Source organism: Coturnix japonica, unplaced genomic scaffold, assembly GCF_054131305.1.
Source record: "Coturnix japonica strain WE unplaced genomic scaffold, WE-NBRP24 Scf070, whole genome shotgun sequence".
Lineage (NCBI taxonomy): Eukaryota > Metazoa > Chordata > Aves > Galliformes > Phasianidae > Coturnix > Coturnix japonica.
The window spans coordinates 281,875-301,929 of NW_028188973.1; the positions used below are offsets into that span (position 1 = coordinate 281,875).

The window sequence follows — 20,055 nt, forward strand, 5'->3', positions numbered from 1 at the left end:
CTTTTCTATTCTTTTCTTTGGGGAAGCTGTATTTATGTTGTATTTACTTTGGTATTTATCTTACCTTTTTAGAGGAGTTGTGCCTGCTTCTGCTTCTTCAAAAAGGAACAGGGAGCTCTACAGTAGAAGCCTGAAGGTGAGGTGGGCTGGCCTCTCTGCCTGCCTGTGCTCCTTCCTTCCCCCTGGAAAGTTTATCACATGAGATTTTGATAGGCTTCTTCTTACCCTATTTGTTTTACTATTCCTCCCCCCTTTTGTGTTCTCCTTTTTCTTTTTCTTCCCTATTTAATTTTCATTTTCTCTTTACTTCCCCCTTTCCTTCCCTCTTTTTTCTTGCTCTTTCTTTTTCTTCCCCTTTATGTTTCCCTTTCTCTTGATTTCTCTTTCTCTTCCTCTTTCCCTTCCCCTTCCCTTTTCTTTTCCCCTTCTGTTTCTTCCCTTACTTCCCTTCTTTTTTGGGAAGCTGTATTTATCTTGTATTTACTTTTGTATTTATCTTACCTTTTTAGAGGTGTTGTGCCTGCTTCTGCTGGCTTCAAAAAGGAACAAGGAGTTCTACAGTAGAAGCCTGAAGGTGAGGTGGGCTGGCCTCTCTGCCTGCCTGTGCTCCTTCCTTCCCCCTGAAAACATCACCACATGAGATTTTGATAGGATTCTTTTTACTCTATTTGTTTTTCTTTTCCTTCCATCTTTTCTGTTCTCCTTTCTCTTTTTCTTCCCTATTTAATTTTCATTTTCTCTTTGCTTCCCAATTTCCTTCCCTCTTTTTTCTTGCTTTTTTTTCCTTCCCTTTTATGTTTCTCTTTTTCTTTTCCATTTCCCTTTCCTTTTTTTTAAATAAAGCACAATAAAATAATGAAATGACACTTCTCGACGTACAAACATAAAAATATCATCTGATACCTCTTTGCGCTGTTCTCACAATCATAGAGTAGCCATCAGTAGCTTTGATTTTGGTAATAAATAAATAAATAAATAAATAATCTGCAGGACTGTGGTACAAATAATAGTGATGAGGGATGGAGGGGAGATATCCTGGCCACCTCTCCCTTCCATTTCCCCAACTTATTTTCTTTTGCTTTTGGTTCTTCTTAACCTATTTGTTTTCCTTTTCCTTCCCCCTTTTCTGTTCTCCTTTCTCTTTTTCTTCCCTATTTAAGTTTCTTTTTGTCTTTACTTCCCCCTTTCCTTCCCTCTTTTTTCTTGCTCTTTTTTTTACTTCCCCTTTATGTTTCCCTTTCCCTTTATTTCCCTTTCCCTTTCTCTATCCCTTCCCTTTTTCTTTTCTCTTTTCTATTCTTTTCTTTGGGGAAGCTGTATTTATGTTGTATTTACTTTGGTATTTATCTTACCTTTTTAGAGGAGTTGTGCCTGCTTCTGCTTCTTCAAAAAGGAACAGGGAGCTCTACAGTAGAAGCCTGAAGGTGAGGTGGGCTGACCTCTCTGTCTGCCTGTGCTCCTTCCTTCCCCCTGGAAAGTTCACCACATGAGACTTTGATAGGCTTCTTCTTACCCTATTTGTTTTACTTTTCCTCCCCCCTTTCGTGTTCTCCTTTCTCTTTTTCTTCCCTATTTAATTTTCATTTTCTGTTTACTTCCCCCTTTTCTTCCCTCTTTTTTCTTGCTCTTTCTTTTTCATCCCCTTTATGTTTCCGTTTCCCTTCCTCTTTCCCTTTCCCTTCCACTTCCCCTTTCTCTTTCCCTTTCCCTTCCCCTTTCCCTTTTCCTTCCCTTTTCTCTTTCCTTTCCCTTTTTGTTTCCCCTTCCCTTCCCTTCTTTTCCTTCCAAGAAGCTGTATTTATCTTGTATTTACTTATGTATTTATCTTACCTTTTTAGAGATGTTGTGCCTGCTTCTGCTGGCTTCAAAAAGGAACAGGGAGCTCTACAGTAGAAGCCTGAAGTTGAGGTGGGGTGGCCTCTCTGCCTGTACTCCTTCCTTCCTCCTGGAATGTTCACCACATGAGGTTTTGATAGGCTTCCATAATGTATGGGTATGGAAAGCTGCAACTAACTCTGCAGATGACTGGTATATACTTAACATCTGAAATCTCAATCAAATTTTCTGCTTGTTGAGTTATTGTCTGGCATTCACTTATTTCCTGATTTGGCCATCACTTCTGGCTGCTCTTTTGACAGATTTTCACTATTTCTGCAGTCACATTGGTCTGGCAACAGGGGAATCAGCTGTGGCTGTGGGTGTGGTGAGAGCAGCACAACCACCCCATCCTTCTCTGAGTCCTCACTTCCTCTGCAGCATTGCTTCACAGACCCTTGCACACCCTAAAAGCAGCGGCCAGCAACCAGCCACAGTGACCTGGGTTTAATTTGTCTGCAGTTGAATACAATTAGTCCCCAGACAAACTTGGGTCGCCTTTTTGTTTCACCAAAAAAATCACTGATGCTGAAGATCTGGCATATGCTCCAGCCTTACAGCTCAAGTCCTGTCACCCGCCCCCCCCCCCCATTTCACCCCCCCCCCGTCCCATCTCCCTTCCCCCCCGGCAATGTGTGAGTTCAGCTGAAAGTGAACTGTATATACAAGACATTTGAGAGCTCCTTGTGAAATGGGCTTGTATTTTAAACTTCCAAGCGTCTGGAACCTCAACTGGCTTTGAATGCATCCCTGAGCCGAGCCCAATCTGGACACATACCTGAGGGTGGAGAGCAGAGACGATCCGCTTTTGGGAGCCGGGCTGAAAACGGCTGCGCCATAACCCGCATAGTACACCAGGATCACTCCGTCGGGCAAGCGGCTCCATCTAGCGGCCGTGGCCCGTTTCATGCCGGACGCTCAGTGATGTCACCAACGAATGAGCTGACGTTACAGCACGGGGCGACCCTTCCCCGATCCCGGGCAGCCCCAGGATCTTTCTGGGAGCGATATGAGCAGAGCAGGGGTGGGGTGCATTGTAACCCCTCTTCTCAGCGTCACCCGCAGGTTCACCAGCAACTCACTGCAGCGCTCCCTGAGAACCACTGAAAGGGCTTGGTGCTGTGAGCACCTGGAGGAGCTCTTTGTGATAGGGAGTGGCCGAATGTTGCTTCCGGCTTTGCTGCTGGATAGATTTGCTGTGTACTGATGTCAAATGCATTACAGTAGTCTGAGGCACCGGGAGATGACTGCCAGGCCCTCTGTCAAAGGAAAAACAAGTCTTTTGGCAGTGTGAAAAATAAACTGGGCTGTTCTCCAGTAGCAACCCAGAAAGATTATTGGATTTTGCACTTTGTTAGTAATTTGTAAGCAAATACTCAAACTATCAAATAGAAAACAATATTTCCTTATTTTATTTTATTTTATTTTATTTTATTTTATTTTATTTTATTTTATTTTAGTTTATTTTATCTTATTTTATTTTATTTTAGAATGTGAGCTGAATAACATCTTCATCCTCACCTCCAGATTGCAGTATGGGAGCCAGTTGAGATGTCTCCTTCATGCTTTTGGTCTGGCAATCAGCTACTTTGCTGGATCAAACAGCCTGGAGACCCAATAGTGGCTGTCATCAGATGGTGAAGACATCACAGGCCATTTCCTGTTCCTGCTCCCACTCAGCCCCATCTGCACATTGGTCAGATGCACAGCTTCTGAATGTGCAGCTGCTCAAGGGATATTCTCTCCTTCCCACAGCCACACACACCAGAGATAACTCACATCAAGGACTGGATGTGAGCCCTTGGCAGGGCCCTCCATGACAGGAATCCAAACTGTTTTGAGATCTTTCAGCACATTAACCATTTCACAGCCATCTTTTCTGTGGATGTTATCATAAAAGCTGAGGAGATCTTATCTTTCACTGTTAAGTGCTGGCTCATGAGAAAAGGCTGCTCTGATGTCTCCTCATGCTTAACAACATAATGGTATATTTGAATGAACACATCTTCACTAGCAGACAAGGGTGTGGGTCTAGAGCATAAGCAGAGGATAAATTTTCCCCACCGTTTGTGCTGGGAGTGAATTATCCTGTAACATTCTCAGGGAACAGGAAGAAGGAGGAAACTGTAACGAGGCAGTGCCACTTCCATGCTCAGAAGAGGATATGTGAGCATCTTCCTGCACTCAGCTTGAAGTTCCCACACACAAAAGGACCTAGACCCTTGTTTTTCAGTCTTCTGCTGACATATATCATGTAGCACTTCATATGCCTTTATTTTTACTTAGCCTTACTGACATGCCTATATAAACCAGTGTAACCTGTAAGACTGGCATTGTCAAAGTGATTGTTCAGGAAGCTATTTTCACAGTTTAAGGCCAAGAAGATGCTACCGCTTTTCAAGTGCTACATGGAATTTGTTGCTTGTAAAGGTCAGCTTTCATGGTTCATGCTGTAACACTACCCTAATCCTCATCAGGATCAACAACATGGATGATGACAATGATCCTTTTTCTCCACCAGAGTCCTCTGTTTCACTGGCAAAAATACTGGAGGCAGGAAGAAGGCTGTGGGTTGGATCCTTGGGTACTTTTTCCACTGATGAAATGAAGGCAAGCAAATGACAGATCCAACTGTGCAGCCTTGGGTGTATGAATCAGTATTATCTGCTGGCTGGAGCTCCTGGTAGGTTTTGCACTAAGAAATGGTTTTGGTGTCACATTTGACATGAGACTCAGACTATCATGGGGTGTTTTGGGCTCATCTTATACACTATCTCAAGCTCTTTGGGAACAAGCAGCCTATTTTTCATTATGCAATATCGTCTTTATTCATCTACATGTTAATTGCTGGTTTCTAGCCTTTCTAGATCTGTGACCTAAGAATCACAAATCACGACAGGGGCAGAGGCAATTAGTTGTCCTCGGGCTGCTCTCTAAGACTCAAGTGTGTAAATTGCTCTTTCATTCGCATGTGAATTATTCTTAATATCCCTTCTCTGGTAATAAATACGTGGCTGTGAAGGCATGAAGATGTGTGTGTGTGTGTGTGTGTGAGAGGGGGGGGTGGTGAGGGGGGGGGGATTAAGAGGGAAAGGTAGCATGACCCTCCCGTTCTCTTTTCTTTTTCAAGTAAAAGCTACCCCTAGGTCTTAACATTCTCTCAAAAAGATAATGCTACCGGTTTGTTTGCTTTCTGCATTCCCCTTGGATGCTAAGGCAAGACTAACACCGAGAGCATAAAGAAGTTCATGTGCACGTTGCCTCATATTGTATACGTGCTTCTCTATTAGCTCTGGACAGAGAGCATAACCAGATGAAAACGGGTAACCAGCACAGGTCAGGCAATTCAAAGAGAAAGATGGGGTCTTCAGAAGGGCACCTCAGCTTTATTCCCACTCTCATCTTCTGCAACCCGAGCCAGCAACACCCGCGGCTCCACAGGACGGCCATCGCTCCTGCCTCGGGCAGAGAACAGCCCTTTGCCATGCTGACTGTCTGCTCTGCTCTGCCAGGAGCTGATGGTTTACTTACAGCAGAGGAATGTATCTCCCGTTCTGGACAGCATGGTGACCTCCTGCTCAGCTTACTCAGACTCCTTTCTCAGAGTGACAAAGTGGGTAAATTGCACCAGAAATGCCCTGTCCATTCCCAGGGTGAGAGAGTGAGGCAGACCTGTAGGAGGCCAGTGGCCAGGATTTTCCATTTACATGCCCTTAGTTCCCTCTCAGTCTGGTAGGGGTGACTGTGAGCACAATTTGGAAGCCTTTGCTTGCTTCATGCCATATCTACTTGGGCTCATCACTGTGGGCTTGGGAAACCAGACAAGTACTTCCATTGGTTTCTGCAGACCATCTTTCACATTTGTGCATTCAGAAGCTCTGCTGTGTGAACACAGCCTCTGTCTGCATCAGCTTGCAGTGTCCCCTTCCCCAGCTGCTGATGTTTGTCAGGTCAGCACTGCACTTGCATGAGGGAGGTCAGCAGAGCAACATCCTTAGGTAAATGACTGCAAAGGATTTCAAGCAAATACATTGCCCCCTTTTGTGATTGGAGCCCTGGGGTATCTCCCTTTTTGTGTGTACCTCTGGTAAAAACGTGGTCCGTGGGCTTTTGCTCTGCCCTTCTTAGCTTCACACACGACAGGCAAGGTACCTGAAACAAGTGCTGAGGGAGGTTGCTAAGCATCCAGCCTTAGAAATATTTAAAGCTCAGCTGAGCAGGGACTAAAACAAATTGCTCTAGATTTTAGGCTAGTTCTGCTTTGAGCAGGAGGTTGAACCAGATGCCTTCAAGGGGTCCTTTCCAAAAAAAGATTATTTTTTTTCTAAATGTTGTGTTCTAATCAATGAAGACATCAGGTTTGGAAGAGAAACCTGTTTTTCTTGCTGGGGAATGAACTGGTTTCTGCAGAACAAGAACTAGGATATATTGATTTATATGAACAGCTCTGAGCCAGCAGATGTGGTGCAGTGGTTCTACCAGTGCTGCTGCACTTACAGAGGAAATGTTGGTCTTCCAGGGTATTCTCTCTGAATATTTACATCTTACAACCAGTGCAATAGGAATCCCAGAGTGAAAATGCTCAAGTTCCTCTGAGAGAACTTGCACACTGGGTTGACTCATTGCTGTCTTGTAACTAGTGAAGAAGGATGGAAGGATTAATATAGCACATCTGATGCAGGAGAAAAAAGGATGCTTTTCTTATACGTGGAAGAATGAGACAGATGACTGAAAAGAAGCACAAAATGCCTAGGTCATGTCTCATGACTCTTGCAGTTTTGTTCTCACGTGACATTGTAAAGAGAATTTAATTTTATCAGAAAAATGCTTTTTTTTTCTTTATTCTTTCTTTCCTTCCCTAGGAGCCTGCTCTGTTCCCTATAGGGAGAGTCTGTCCTCTGGTGTCCATAGAGGCATTTGGACTCAGCATTTGTTGACTTCTCTGCCTTCCTTTGCAGACATCAGTGAGGAGAGGCTGGGTGATGCCAGCGGAACAGACAATGCTGAGACCTACAGTGACGAAGACACAGACCAAAGGAATTCCCCAGACATGGCTAAAGCCAGAACCTGCTTCACCCCTGAAAGCCCAGAAATTGTATAAGTGGATGAGGTAGGTTACGCGGTTCAGAAAAATGGTGGGAGCACAGAGAGCCGTCCAGAGAGCCCCAAGTACCATGCAGAGCAGAATCACCTACTGATAGAAGGTCCTTCTGGGACAGTTTCTTTACCTTTCAGCTTGAAAGCCAACAGACCTCCACTGGAAGTGCTGAAAAAGATTTTCCCTAACCAGAAGCCAATGGTGCTGGAGTTGATCCTGAAAGGATGTGGTGGTGACCTGGTGAGTGCTGTTGAGGTTCTCTTGTCCAGCCGGTCTTCAGTGGCCAGTGGTGAGAGAACTACTGCAGAGTCAGATGGTCTAGTTCTACCTTCCAATGGGCATATTTTTGAACACACGCTGAGTTCCTATCCTATTTCCTCTTCCAAGTGGTCAGTGGGCTCAGCCTTCAGGGTCCCTGACACACTGAGGTTCTCTGCTGACTCCAGCAATGTTGTGCCCAATCCTCTGACTGTACCTTTGCAGCACCCATTTCCTCAGCCACCTCGCTACCCGCTGATGCTGAGGAACACTTTGGCAAGAAACCAGTCCAGTCCTTTCCTGCCTAATGATGTCACCCTTTGGAACACCATGACGCTGCAGCAGCAGTACCAGCTGCGGTCCCAGTATGTCAGTCCTTTCTCTAGCAACTCGGCCAGCATCTTCCAAAGCTCTTCTGTCCTTCCTTCTCGCTCATCAGAAGATCCTAGGATCTCAATCCCTGATGACGGATGTCCTATTGTGTCTAAGCAACCTCTTTACACAGAAGATGAGTATGATGAAAGGTCTGATTCTTCAGACTCAAGAATACTCAACACATCTTCTTAGGATGACATTTGGCATATGATAAGTAAGTAAGTGATATTTGCAGTGCAGCTGAACTACTGGGCCTGAAGAGGAGAGACGTATACTCCATGAAACACTTGCAATTGTATTAAAACTTGACTTTGCTTGGTATTGTACTATAGCAATAAAAACATAACTTATTTAATTTCTTGCACTTCATTGGATAATGCCAAATAGCAATACTCTGGCTTTAGCTCTGAGTGTGTACGACAAGGAAAGACTTTATGGCCATCGGTTACGGGACTCTGGAAGATTCGTAGCGGGAACAGAAGCTCAAGGTCTACTTTGTTCCTTAACTCAGACAACTGGGGATATTAAACTAGAATACTTGAATGCTGTTTTATAAGAGAGAACTCCTCAGGACATAAGAAATCAAACAAAAGTAGTTCAATTGCAAATGGACTAAAACAAGGACCAGTCATCATCTTTGCATTGAAAGGAAAGGCAGAAGAATTATGCACATGGAACTAGCATGAACTGCTTCTGTACTGTTTGAGCTTGGACATTTTTTAGAAAAATAATCTTATGAGTTATTCTTTTCCCATGGCTAGGTCAAAATGTGTAATGTCAGTGTAAAACCAATTACGGCTGTGAAGTGCATGAAGTGTATTGTGAAATGGACACAAGATTAAACATTGTCAGGTTAATGTAGCATGCTAAGGACTCTAGAAAAATAAACTAAGATGGTTTATGTCATTTATATTGGGCAAATAGCATTTCTGAGGATAGAGAGCTGATTAACTGCCAGCTGGGGTAACAATGTCTAGTTCCAGCAACAGCAGACAAGGCAAGTCTATTTTTCCCAGTCCAGGTTCTGCCCCCCTGCCTCGTAGCCTGAAACTGAGTCTCAGCAAATGCTATCATGAGGGAAGCTTAGGTCCTTGGATGTGTGCTACAGACACTTCCAAGTTCAGGAGAGTGAAGCAGAACTTGTAACAGTCACAGTAAGCAGGAAAAAAAAAATATATATAAGTCAATAAGAGGCTCTCCTGCCCCTTCAGAAACATTTTTTTTTTATTTTTATTTTTTTTTTTATTTTTTTTTCCCCCTATGCTATAGAAATAGAAATAGGAGATAGGGTGTAATAGCAGATCTTTCTTTAAAACAGTGTGGAGTTAAATGGCAGCTTTCCCGAATCTGGAAAAGTAATTATTTGAACAATTTATTGCATGTTTGCATGCATGAACTCCCCTTTTATCCTACTTTCATTACAGTGTCAGAATAACACTACAAATTGCTTCTGGTGAAGAATGCCACTACATTCACTCTCCACCTAGATATTTGTCTGTTAAGCTTTTTGTGCCATTTTTTGAACCATTTGCCACTGACCACATCTGCTTGGCAGCTGGATTTTCCAAAACACTTCTTTCTGTGTGGATGCAATGGCTGGCAGGCCTGCCATGTGTACAGATCAGCCCTACCCCTCAAACCCAATGAGGGTTCCCCTAGAGGGGGGAAGCCTAAAGCAGGTGGGCTGTAGGACCTTAGAATTTGTCAGGCATGTTGCCTAGTATCACTGCTAATGTGAATGCCTGTGTTCTCCTTTGGCATTTCATACTTTGTAATGTTTGTGTTCTCAATGGATCCCACAGTTTATACTGATATTGAACAGGCACAAGCAGAAGGAGAATAAAATAAATAATGTTTTTATTTTCTCTGGGGGATAAATGATCAGAAATACACTTTTTATTGTGTATTTTTGCAATCTGTTCAGTAAAGCAATTTGTAGTTGTATGCTAGAGAGCAAAGAGGGAAAGTTGGAGAGTGGGAGAAAAGAAAATAAATAGCATTCCTTATGCAAATGTAAGAACATCTGGAATTTTCATAATGCAGAATTACAGTTTTGTACTGACACGTTTTCCTGTGCCCACATGGAATTTGTAAACAAATTCATCTTCAAGACACTCCAAGCAGAAAAGTGATAGACACTCATAAAATAAGCTTGGTCTTGCAAACAGAAAGAGATGAGGTAGTGAAATGCTGTGCTCCAACATCGTAGAGGAGTTAGGTGTGAAAGGCTCGATGCGAACAAACAGGTTCGTGAGCTCAGGTTTTGAGCTCATGCACCAAGCAGATTTCCCTCCAGCAGAGGCTTTTGTATAGGCACCCTCATAGGTTGAATGAATTCTGTTTCTTTTTCTTTCTTTTGTTTCCCAGCAGAGGGTGAATAACCTCCAGCAGGAAGACCAAACAGTGGCAACCGACAGCTCATAGTGATCTTATGCACTGTGGTCTGTGGGTTTTCAGTGAGCAGAACCTTGACATCTTGGAAATGGAACATATCTTTCAGAGAAAGATGACCTTTGGCCAAGCTGGGGCAAACTGTTCATACTACAAACATGATGGGTGAAAAAATGCAGGGTCAGCAATGCAGTTATCAGCAATTATTAAATCCTATCTCTTTTGATAAACTGTTGTGGGTTTTTTGTTTTGTTTTGTTTTGTTTTTTCCTTTGTGAAAGCGCTGAAATTAAAATAGTCATTCTTTCAGGAATCATAGAATATCTTTTGACTAAATTCACTATTATTATTATTATTATTATTAAATAAAGTAAACATAAACATGTTAAAAACAAAAACCAAACACATTTTGTTTGTCTGCAGACAACTTCTGCAGTATTGTGGCTATTTACAAGTTCCATTAAAGCAAACAAACCAACAGGAAAATAAACTAACCAACCAACCAAACTGACCCAAACAAACCAATTGGACTGACCAGCAGTTATATGTCTAGGAAAGGATACTGTTCATACAGCTGTGTTTCCAGGCTGCCACTAAATGTGGATGTCATTTCTAGACTTCACTCAACATGCAGCAAGGATCTGGGGCCCTTGGCATATTGGCAGAGCCCCATGGTGCTGGAGTCTGCTCCTTATGTCTTTACCTGTGGGTAATCCTAACTCCATCCTGCCTTTACAGTGTGGGCAAATAGGAGATGAGAGAACCTCTGCTTCCCTATGCACCATAATGTACTATTGCATCCCATCCCATCCCATCCCATTCCATCTCATCCCACTCCTGGCACCTGGCCCACATGCACTACCCAATTGCACCTTTTCCTTTGCATCAGCAGACGTTCTTGAGAACACCTGTTTTGTCTCAGGCCATGCACTTCCCAGCCCTGGTTCCTGCAGGTACCAGGTCCCAGCCCTCTGTTTTCTGGCTCCGTCTCGTGGTAAAATAAGGGAGAAGACGCGTGGGTGAAGAGGAAGGAGTGAAACTGGCTGCGTGTCTGGAAACCATAAAGAACGAGCTTAAGCATCAAGAAGATCAGCGAAGCCTTTGTTGTAGTCCTGCAATTAAGTGGTCCTATTTCATTTTGATTTGTTATTTTTGTAGGGGGCGATACCGCAGCCACGAGTCACTTGGAGCAAGAGGACTTCCCCTCATTTCACGGCGCAGTTCTCGCTCTGGGTGCGCGGAGCGGCTGAGCCCAGGTGCATTTTCTGTGGTGCTCCTCCTGTCAGGACGGTGATTTCACGGCTCACCACCCGCCTGTGCGCACAACACAGACGGTAACTCCGCAGGAAGCCCTTCTTCCGGCTGCTCCGCACTCAGCCGCTCCGCGGGGCGGCTGCGATCAGAACACAGCGCTGTGCTGCGCTGCCCCACGTCCCTCCCCGCGGCTCCGCAGTTGGCTGCGTGCTCCCCGCGGCCCCGACGTGCCCTCCTTGCGGCCCCAGGGCCACTCTGCGAACGCTGGCTGAACAGGCTGGCCTCGCGTTCGTGCTGACACGTTTGAAGAACGATTTGGATTCTCCCAGTATACTGTTTCAGTCATTCACTCCTTATGTGGACGTGAGTAGGCGAGTAGGATTGAGGCTAAATTTATATGTTAATTTTAATACTGAAGCCATCCTGTATTTGAAGAAGAAGATTAATTCTTCAATTTCATTTCTTACTTGATATTGCATATTGCCATTACTGGGAAATCAAATTATTTCTGAATGCGCACTTTCCAAACTTCAATTCTAGTGGGCATATAACCCTCAAGCATCATTCTTCTCCCTTCCCTATAACCAACTAACTTAATGCAGAATCTTAATGTTCCTGCACTCGTCTGGAACACACACTGGCAGATAACAAGCCTTCTTCCCCAAGCACATTTTGATAATGCAGCGTCTCAGCAGCTTTCTGCATGACTCAGCAGCTCCTGGTAGGATGCTGTGTGTACACTGGAAATCTCAGCTGAGATTTCCCTTAGAGAGACTAATTACATTGATCTCCACAGTAACACAGTACCAGAGGGCCTTAACCACAGCTGTGTGACAAACACGTGGACACACAGTGTGAGTCCTGACATCACATGGAAGGTCAAACTTTTGTGCAGGTACTGGGCAGTAGACCTTGTAGATGGTAAGTTTAGAGCATCGTATGTGTTGAAAGATTGGGAATGCAGAGGGAGACATACTTCTAGGAGAACTGCCGTTGGAGACCAGGCTTCGTTAGAGTCTCAGCAGAACAGAAACATGTACAGAACCTTTGGGAATGCGGCTTGTTATTTCTGTATTCACTCTATGGAAAATGAAGATGAGACATGGGCAACTCTCACAAGGGTACATCCCTGCTCTGCCCACTGATCTGAGGGAGATCTCGTAGCTCAGTTTGAGCTTCAGATGTCTCTTTCTCCATCTCCATGAAGTAAAAAAAGCTGCTACAAGGAGTACATGGCTATTACCTGTAAATTCTCCAGTGCTCTGTAAGAACTGGACACCAGTGCTGGGGCTGATTACCTTTAATATGTTCATTAATGATACTGACAGTGGGGTTGAGTGCACCCTTAGCAAGCTTGTGGATGGCACCAAGCTGTGGGGTGCAGTTGACACTCCAGAGGGACAGGATGCCATCCTGAGGGACCTAGACAGTGCTGAGCAATGGGCACAAGTAACATTATGAGATTCTATAAATCCAAGTACAAGATGTTGCACCTGAGCAGAGGCAAACCCAATACCAATACCACCTGTGGGATGAAAGGATTCAGTGCAGCCCTGTTGGAAGTAACCGCGGGAGACAAGTCTCATGCTATCATGGTCAACAAGCCTCGTTTATTAGGTGTTACAGCATCTCATTTATACAAGCAGTAATAAGTTCATGCATATTGCAAAAGTAAAGCTCAGGATTGGTGGGTTACACATTACTTCATCTGACCTTTGTGGTTAGTCTTGTGGATACTTTTTCTTTACAGCTATGTCTTCACCTTGCTACACATCTTGTTTTTCCCTCAGGCCGTCCTTGCCTCTAGCTACATATCCTGTCTTTAGCTACATACCCTGTCTTTTCACATCCTGATTTCTTCTCAGCTGCCTAGCCCGTGATCGGCCCTAGGATAGACCGTCTTTGTCTTCAGTCACGTTCATTCTTTTACAATTTCACTAATGGAATCTCTTCATGTCCTTTCTCACAAAGCCATTCTGCATAAACACTCTCCACACTTACCCCGTTTTCTTTTAAACTGAAAAGGGGTTTGATTTACTGACCGATTAATCATATTTAACAATCAGTTCAGTTCATTTGTTCAATCAGTTCTCATGTAGTTTTATCCTGCTCCATAGCTGCTGCTCTGTGAACTTCTCCTCTCGATCCATGGCTGCTGCTCCGTAGAATTCTTCTTGTATTACAACAATTTCAAGATACTGCCTATAGAGTAACAACACTACTTAAATTAATAACATAACTATTATAACTCAATCAAGACCTCGATTAACAATACTCTAAAAGTGAAAAAAGAGACAAGTCAAATACAACTTAACAACATTACTGTTAAACCTGCTGTAAAGGACAAATGTGTTTGCTCTGCAACCTAAGTTTCTGCAACCTGAAAATAAATCTGTGAGGGTCCCATTGTGTTAATCTGTAACTGATCAGGAAAAGTCTTCAATTTTCATATACTCTGATATATTGATTTTAATGACCACTAAAATTTGTGCAATAAGTGCTTTTAAGATGCTCACAACCATGCTCTACTGACTGAGTTATCCGGGCTAATAATTGATGAATGATTGTGCAATTTTATGAAGTAGCATGTCAAATAGAACCAATTTTAGAGGACAAATGTACTAGAGTATCAGTAGGGGCATTAATACTTATTGACCCTTGAGAAACAGCAAGCTGTGTTGGTGGTGGATGAGACAGATAGTGCCAGCAGGGCGTCCCCTGCTTCAAGGTGCACCTTTCCTCTCTCACCCATCACAGATTCTCTCCTGCATTCAGGGTCTGAAGGATTTCTTCCAGTTGTACACCACAGCCGCATGGCCAGTGCGTGATATAGAGCCCAAGTGGAACACCTGCTTGGAAAACAAAATAAACTATCAAATTCAGTTCTATTAGCGTGCACTTTTGTCAAATGATGCATGGTTATATTTTCAGATCCCAATTAATTGGATGTAAAAGAGGTATCTGTTCTATGATACAGGGTCATCTCTTTGTCTGGGATTCCTTTCCAGGTTTTGTCTTTGCAAATTAAGAAAAGCTAATTAATAGGCTAATAATATCATAAGCAAACAGTACTAAAACATTAAAAGAGCTATTCCTGTAGATTCTAGCATTGATTAGATCAAATCCTGTTTAATACACATCTGATCTATTACTAAAATAGAAGAAGCACACAACATCCTAGCTAATGCCTTCAACTCTAAATCTTGAGACTGCATTGGTAAAACAGAAAATCACACACTATGTCAAACTATTAGTAATATTATCTATAACACAGCAAGTTACAAAGCAATACCACTAAGTAAGAAACACACAGTTACAATTTCTATAAAGACTGGATGCTATTTTCTGCCTTCAGATGAGACCAAACGTATCATGCTGGAACCCACGTAGGGCCAGTCCCTGTGGAAATAAGAGCATATTCACGACCCCAAGTTGTCAATGGTAGGGGACAGTCCCAAAATTCTGTGGCCATATTCCAAACATTAACCATAGGCTGTTCCTTTAGCACTGGGGAAGCCTCAAAATGATGATCCACATAAGCTGTATCTCTATGAACACGATTCAAAAAATTCAGCACAAACTAAACAAGCAAAACCTTGCATAATATTTCTTGTCGTGTGTCTCCCATATTCCCCCTTTTTTGTTTAATAATAAGAATGGATTTCAATGTTTGATAAATGTGATCAGTGATAGCTTGTTCAGTGGGAGAATGAGCAATGGCTGTAGTATGTCTAACACACCCTTCTTGGAGGAAAGTTTGAGTGGCCTTAGAGGTATACGCAGGCCTATTATCTGTTTTTGTAGTATGTGGGATTCCCATAGCAGCATAAGCAGATAACCAGTGTTTACGGGTGTCATGACTGTGTTCACCTGTATGTGCTGTGGCAAATACGTAAGAAGAATGAATATCTATTGTTACATGTGCATATTTTAGACGGCCAAATTCAGGAATGTGAGTGACATTTGTCTGACACAGTTGAAGAGGTGCTGTGTCACAGGGATTTGTCCCAGTCTGAGGCAAAGAGCTATCAGTCAAATTATGTAGCTGATATTCAGTCATCAACACGGTGTATTGCATAGGAGAGAGGATCATTCTTAACACAGTTTTCCAATCGTGAGGGGTCATAGCGTAACTGTCACTGTTTGTAACCAAAAGATTGTATGGAAAGGCTGACTGAACTCCGAATGTTCTCACTGACTCCCTTAGCTCCTTCACTGCCTCGTAAGGCAGGGATTCCCAACGGGGGACCTGATTAGGAAAGGTTTGCAACGTGTCAGCATCACCCCTTCATATTGTTTCTTTTCTGCACGGCTCTAAGACATCACAGGATGCTGTAGGGAAATTTGTCATTCCTGCTTCCTTCCAAGTATCATCAGGAGGAAATGCATCCGATTCGCTTTCTGGATCTTCTGGACCTGGGTCACAACGATCCCCTGGTTTCAGTCCATCCGTGTCTTTAACCACGTTACACGCGGGCTGCACAGACGCAGCCGCGCACGACGAGGCGGGGGGGGGGGCGGCAGGCGGCCGCTGGCTGGGAACGGCTGCTTGTGTCGGAGCGCGGCCGCTGTTCTTTCTCGCGCTGCTTCTCACGTTTCCCGACTCCCTCTAGCATACAGCAGCGTTGTGGGTGTTGGATTGACACTTGCTGCACCAAATCCCAGTGGCTTGGCACTCGTGACAGATGTGGCCAGTTTTTTCACAACGGAAACATTTCATGCGGGAGCTGTTCTGCGAGCGTGGGCTTGTAGCGACTGCAGCTTGGAGGGGTGCAAGGGCTGCTAAAACCTGAGTATGCGAGGATCTAGATTGCTCCTGAAATGCCTTTGCCTGCTCTTGCAACCCGTCACTAATTTTCTGTAAAGCACTCCTAAGAATGCCTGGGTTCCAGTTGGAACCGAAGCAGCCTTTTCTAGCAACTCGGGGATTGACCAATCTCCGGGCAATGTATTAACCAGAGATCGGGTTGAGGAATTGCCATTTTGGAGCACACGTTGTTTAATCAATGCCCCTTGCATATATTCTGGAACACTAGCCTTCTTGATGGCATCCACAACCTTATCTATGAAATTACCTAGCGGCTCCTCACGCCCCTGTCTTATTCCCATGTAAATGGGCGTTCCCCCCGCAGCTTTTCTACTATCCATAGCTTTCCTGGCTATATTCCTAGTTTCTCGCAAAACTTCAGGATCAGAAATCACCTGAGCCTCTATTCGAGTCCATGCCCCGAGACCCAACAATTGTTCCATTGTTACACCTGCTAAGGGGTCTCCTGGTCCTCTCTGTACTGCTGCGGACGCCACAGCCTGCTGATGCCAATGAGCATTAAACAAGATTAACTGATGAGGGGTAGAGATCAATTTCGTTATGCTTCTAATATCTGCTGGGAGAAGGATATGCGCACTAAAAAGATCATCTATCATTTGCCTGGCCGGTTCCCTAGTCACCCCATATGTCCCTACTGTAGCCCGCAACTGTGATAACATCTTCCAGTCCAGAGATTGAATCTCAGCCTGGACTCCTCCCTGCGGCAAGGGAGTGTAAACAACAGGGAATGCAAGATTCTCAGTTGCTGTCTGTACTAACTCATTATCGCCATCCTCCATCCCGTGCCTTGCCAGCATAGACCACAACTCGCGTCTTTCCCTTGCGACAGTCCCCGCAAGATCAGACCCAGCCCCAGAGATCGGACCCGACCCGCGCAGAATTGACGGCTCCGGAGCCACCGGGAGCTCAGAGCAGCCGGACGGCTGCGGCTGCGGCACAGGCGGTGCCGAGACATGGAGCGGCGCCGAGGCAGCTCCGGACGGCGGAGCTCCGGACGGCGGAGGGGGAGGGCTAGAGGAGACCTCCGTGGGCTCCGTTCCTAGGTCAGCCTGCATTTCGCGAGGGGGTGCAGAGGGCGCTGAGGCTGCAGCCGGCAAGGTAACGGAGGAAAAAACAGGGGGGTTCGGGACACTAGTGCCCCATGGCAGCCCATCATCTTGATTCTGTTTTTGCGCAGCTTGAGCTTCCCGAGCTGCCCTTTTTTCCGCCTGACTCATCAACAACTCGTTATGCACTGCTTTCCACAACTTACTTCTCTTTTTTGCTGGCTTATCATCGTCTAAAACTAACTCCCACAGTTTATCCCCATACCGCCGCCACTCCTCTAAGGTGTGCACTGAGTGGGGATTTGCAAAAAAGCCATATGAGACCGCGCGGCTCAATAAAGCAGGGAGATCCTTTACTAAGTCTATACCTTTAAACTGTCTCCGCCTAAGAAAAGCGGAAAATAAATCATATGCTGCTTGCCTGTCCATATTTACTCACGTCGGTTCCGTTGCAGCCCTTCAGGCTTCGGCAGCACGTATCTGCATAAACACTCTCCACACAGCCCTGCCAAAAAACACCTGGCAATGCGCCCCTTGTGTCATGGTTTTGTAATGCCGCTATCAATATTCCACATCATAACATCATGTGCAGTATGGATCATTGAAAGGTTCATACTCCAGTTCCGTGGAATAAGCCCTGAATTTTCCTGTTCGTTGTGGGAGAGTCAGACCAGATGGCCATCAGAGGTCCCTTCCAACTCTGAGGTTTCTGTGATTCTATAATTCTGTGAAAGCTTAGCACCTTAGAAGACAAACATTAAAACTATTAGACAAGCCAGGTACTTGACCAGGAAATTAGAATTTGGAGCCTACTAAGTGAATTCTCCTCAATGAGAAATTCTGTTATTGTCTCCAGAGAGAACAGAGTTTTATTCCAGTCAGGCAGTTATCCCACTTGTTCCCTTCTCACAGGATTTCACTGTTTGGTTTTGTTTGTTTGTTTGTTTGTTTTTTAATGGTCAAATATTCTGTTATCAGAATACAATAAATTAGTATTTGCTACCGTCTAGTGGTAGCATTTATTTTATTGCCTCTACATGCTTTGTTCTGCAATAACGTTCTTTTCTCCTCAGAAATTCCTAAGCTGATCTTGACTTTATGCTTCTTCGCAGTAGTAAAGGCAAGGAAGGAAAAGCCTGCGTACTTTCAGTGATGGAACTTTTTACATTCATGGTGATATTTTTCTCTTCCTTTCCAAATGTTTTTTTCTTTAAGAGAATTTTGTCTTCAGCTTTTTGTTGAAGGATTTTACTGACACCACTGCGACATTGGATGACGACATCCAAGGTACATTAGGAGCTAAACTTGTGCTTTCTGCCACCACCATCAGTGAAGGAAGGGTGAATTTAATTAGCTAAGTGAAAAGAACACTTCAGTATTTGAAGAACGTGAAAGCAGCATTTTCTCAGTACAGCTGGACACATTTCCAAGACAAGAAAAATAAATAAATAAAGAGCTTCAACAAAAATAAAGAGCTTCAACAAACGAATAAATAAACAGTCCCATTTAAATCCAAGAAATTGCATGGATTTTATGTTGGGGTACTAAGTTGTTGTTGTAAGGATTTATGAGTGCATACAATTGTTCTGAGTAGATGGAGTGTTCTAGAATAGCTGAGTTGGGCCTGTAGGTTAAGAGTTAGTGGGCGGGGGGTTTAGGTAGGTGTGTGTATAGGTTCTTTTGCGTGCATCGGGTTTTGCCTAGTGGGTGTACGCGTCTGCGTGGGATTTAGGATGTTATATAAGGAGTGTGACGCAACAATAAATTGAGAGAAGACATCATGGCGTCCATGTTTGTATCTCTCCCCCAGACAGTTGAGGTCCTGGGATAAGTCAGGTTAGTTGGCGGATACGTCAATTTTACTTATACAACAAAAATGAAACTATTCAAAAATATGATTCCCAGGGATGCTGCAGATGGATGCTGGTGTATGAAATCCTCACTTCTGTTATAGACCACGCGTGCTGTGCTGCTCCTCTGTTTAGCTCTGTAGGTACCGGGAGCAATTTATGTGTTTTGAAGAACTGTCCAACCTGATAACTCATCTTTGCCACATTAAAAGATAGTTTTGTTGATGGCTGTTGGAGTACACAAGCTCTGATAAGACAGTGCAAAAAGGCAGCAGAAAAAAAAAAAAAAAAGAAAAAGAAAAAAGAAAAAGGAAAGCTATGAATGTTAAACGTGGAAGGCTGCATTGTGCCCAGGTACCAGTGTGCAGGAAACATGGCCTGCAGCAGTCCTGGGAAAGGGTGATGGAAGATAAAGAAGGCTGTGTCATAACATACCTTTGATGAAGAGAAACCACTGGGAAAAACAGATGTGGCATCCCTGAAGTCATCACTCTTAAGCTTGTCTGCCCATTGATCTGAGGGAGATCTTGTAGCTCAGTTTGAGCGTTAGATGTCTCTTTCTCCATCTCCATGAGGTAAAAAAAGCTGCTACAAGGAGTTCATGGCTATTACCTGTAAATTCTCCAGTGCTCTGTAAGAACTGGACACCAGTGCTGGGGCTGATTACCTTTAATATGTTCATTAATGATACTGACAGTGGGGTTGAGTGCACCCTTAGCAAGCTTGTGGATGGCACCAAGCTGTGGGGTGCAGTTGACACTCCAGAGGGACAGGATGCCATCCTGAGGGACCTAGACAGTGCTGAGCAATGGGCACAAGTAACATTATGAGATTCTATAAATCCAAGTACAAGATGTTGCACCTGAGCAGAGGCAAACCCAATACCAATACCACCTGTGGGATGAAAGGATTCAGTGCAGCCCTGCCAAAAAACACCTGGCAATGCGCCCCTTGTGTCATGGTTTTGTAATGCCGCTATCAATATTCCACATCACAACATCATGTGCAGTATGGATCATTGAAAGGTTCATACTCCTGTTCCGTGGAATAAGCCCTGAAGTTTCCTGTTCATTGTGGGAGA

The 20,055-nt window shown here is 44.1% G+C and overlaps 4 long non-coding RNA genes and 1 pseudogene across 6 annotated transcripts in view; 3 read left to right on the top strand and 2 right to left on the bottom strand.

The window, feature by feature from the left end:
* The window catches only part of LOC146751621 (uncharacterized), a 60,313-nt gene extending 59,697 nt beyond the window's left edge, over positions 1–616 (top strand). The window contains exons 2-3 of the long non-coding RNA XR_014941312.1: positions 73–136; positions 510–616. This is a non-coding gene — a long non-coding RNA (uncharacterized LOC146751621). The remainder of the gene's footprint in view (positions 1–72; positions 137–509) is intronic.
* Positions 617–876: 260 nt separating this feature from the next.
* On the bottom strand, positions 877–3,069 carry LOC146751624 (uncharacterized). 2 transcript variants are annotated; one of them, XR_014941309.1, is made up of 4 exons: positions 2,654–3,069; positions 1,831–1,945; positions 1,353–1,470; positions 877–945 (listed from the first exon to the last, which is right to left on the bottom strand). It is a non-coding gene; the product is annotated as an uncharacterized LOC146751624 (long non-coding RNA). The 2 variants fall into 2 exon arrangements; XR_014941308.1 differs by lacking the exon at positions 877–945 and having other exon boundaries at positions 1,043–1,470; positions 2,654–3,062.
* LOC146751625 (uncharacterized) lies at positions 1,335–2,075 on the top strand. Its single transcript, XR_014941303.1, has 2 exons — positions 1,335–1,424; positions 1,839–2,075. It is a non-coding gene; the product is annotated as an uncharacterized LOC146751625 (long non-coding RNA).
* Positions 3,070–3,332: 263 nt separating the features above from the next.
* LOC146751626 (doublesex and mab-3 related transcription factor 3-like) lies at positions 3,333–8,464 on the top strand (annotated as a pseudogene). The gene is made up of 2 exons (XR_014941298.1): positions 3,333–4,558; positions 6,834–8,464. The product of XR_014941298.1 is annotated as a doublesex and mab-3 related transcription factor 3-like (transcript).
* Positions 8,465–12,840: 4,376 nt separating this feature from the next.
* Positions 12,841–19,495, bottom strand: LOC146751627 (uncharacterized). The gene is made up of 2 exons (XR_014941323.1): positions 19,410–19,495; positions 12,841–13,452 (listed from the first exon to the last, which is right to left on the bottom strand). It is a non-coding gene; the product is annotated as an uncharacterized LOC146751627 (long non-coding RNA).
* Between the last annotated feature and the right edge of the window lie 560 nt (positions 19,496–20,055).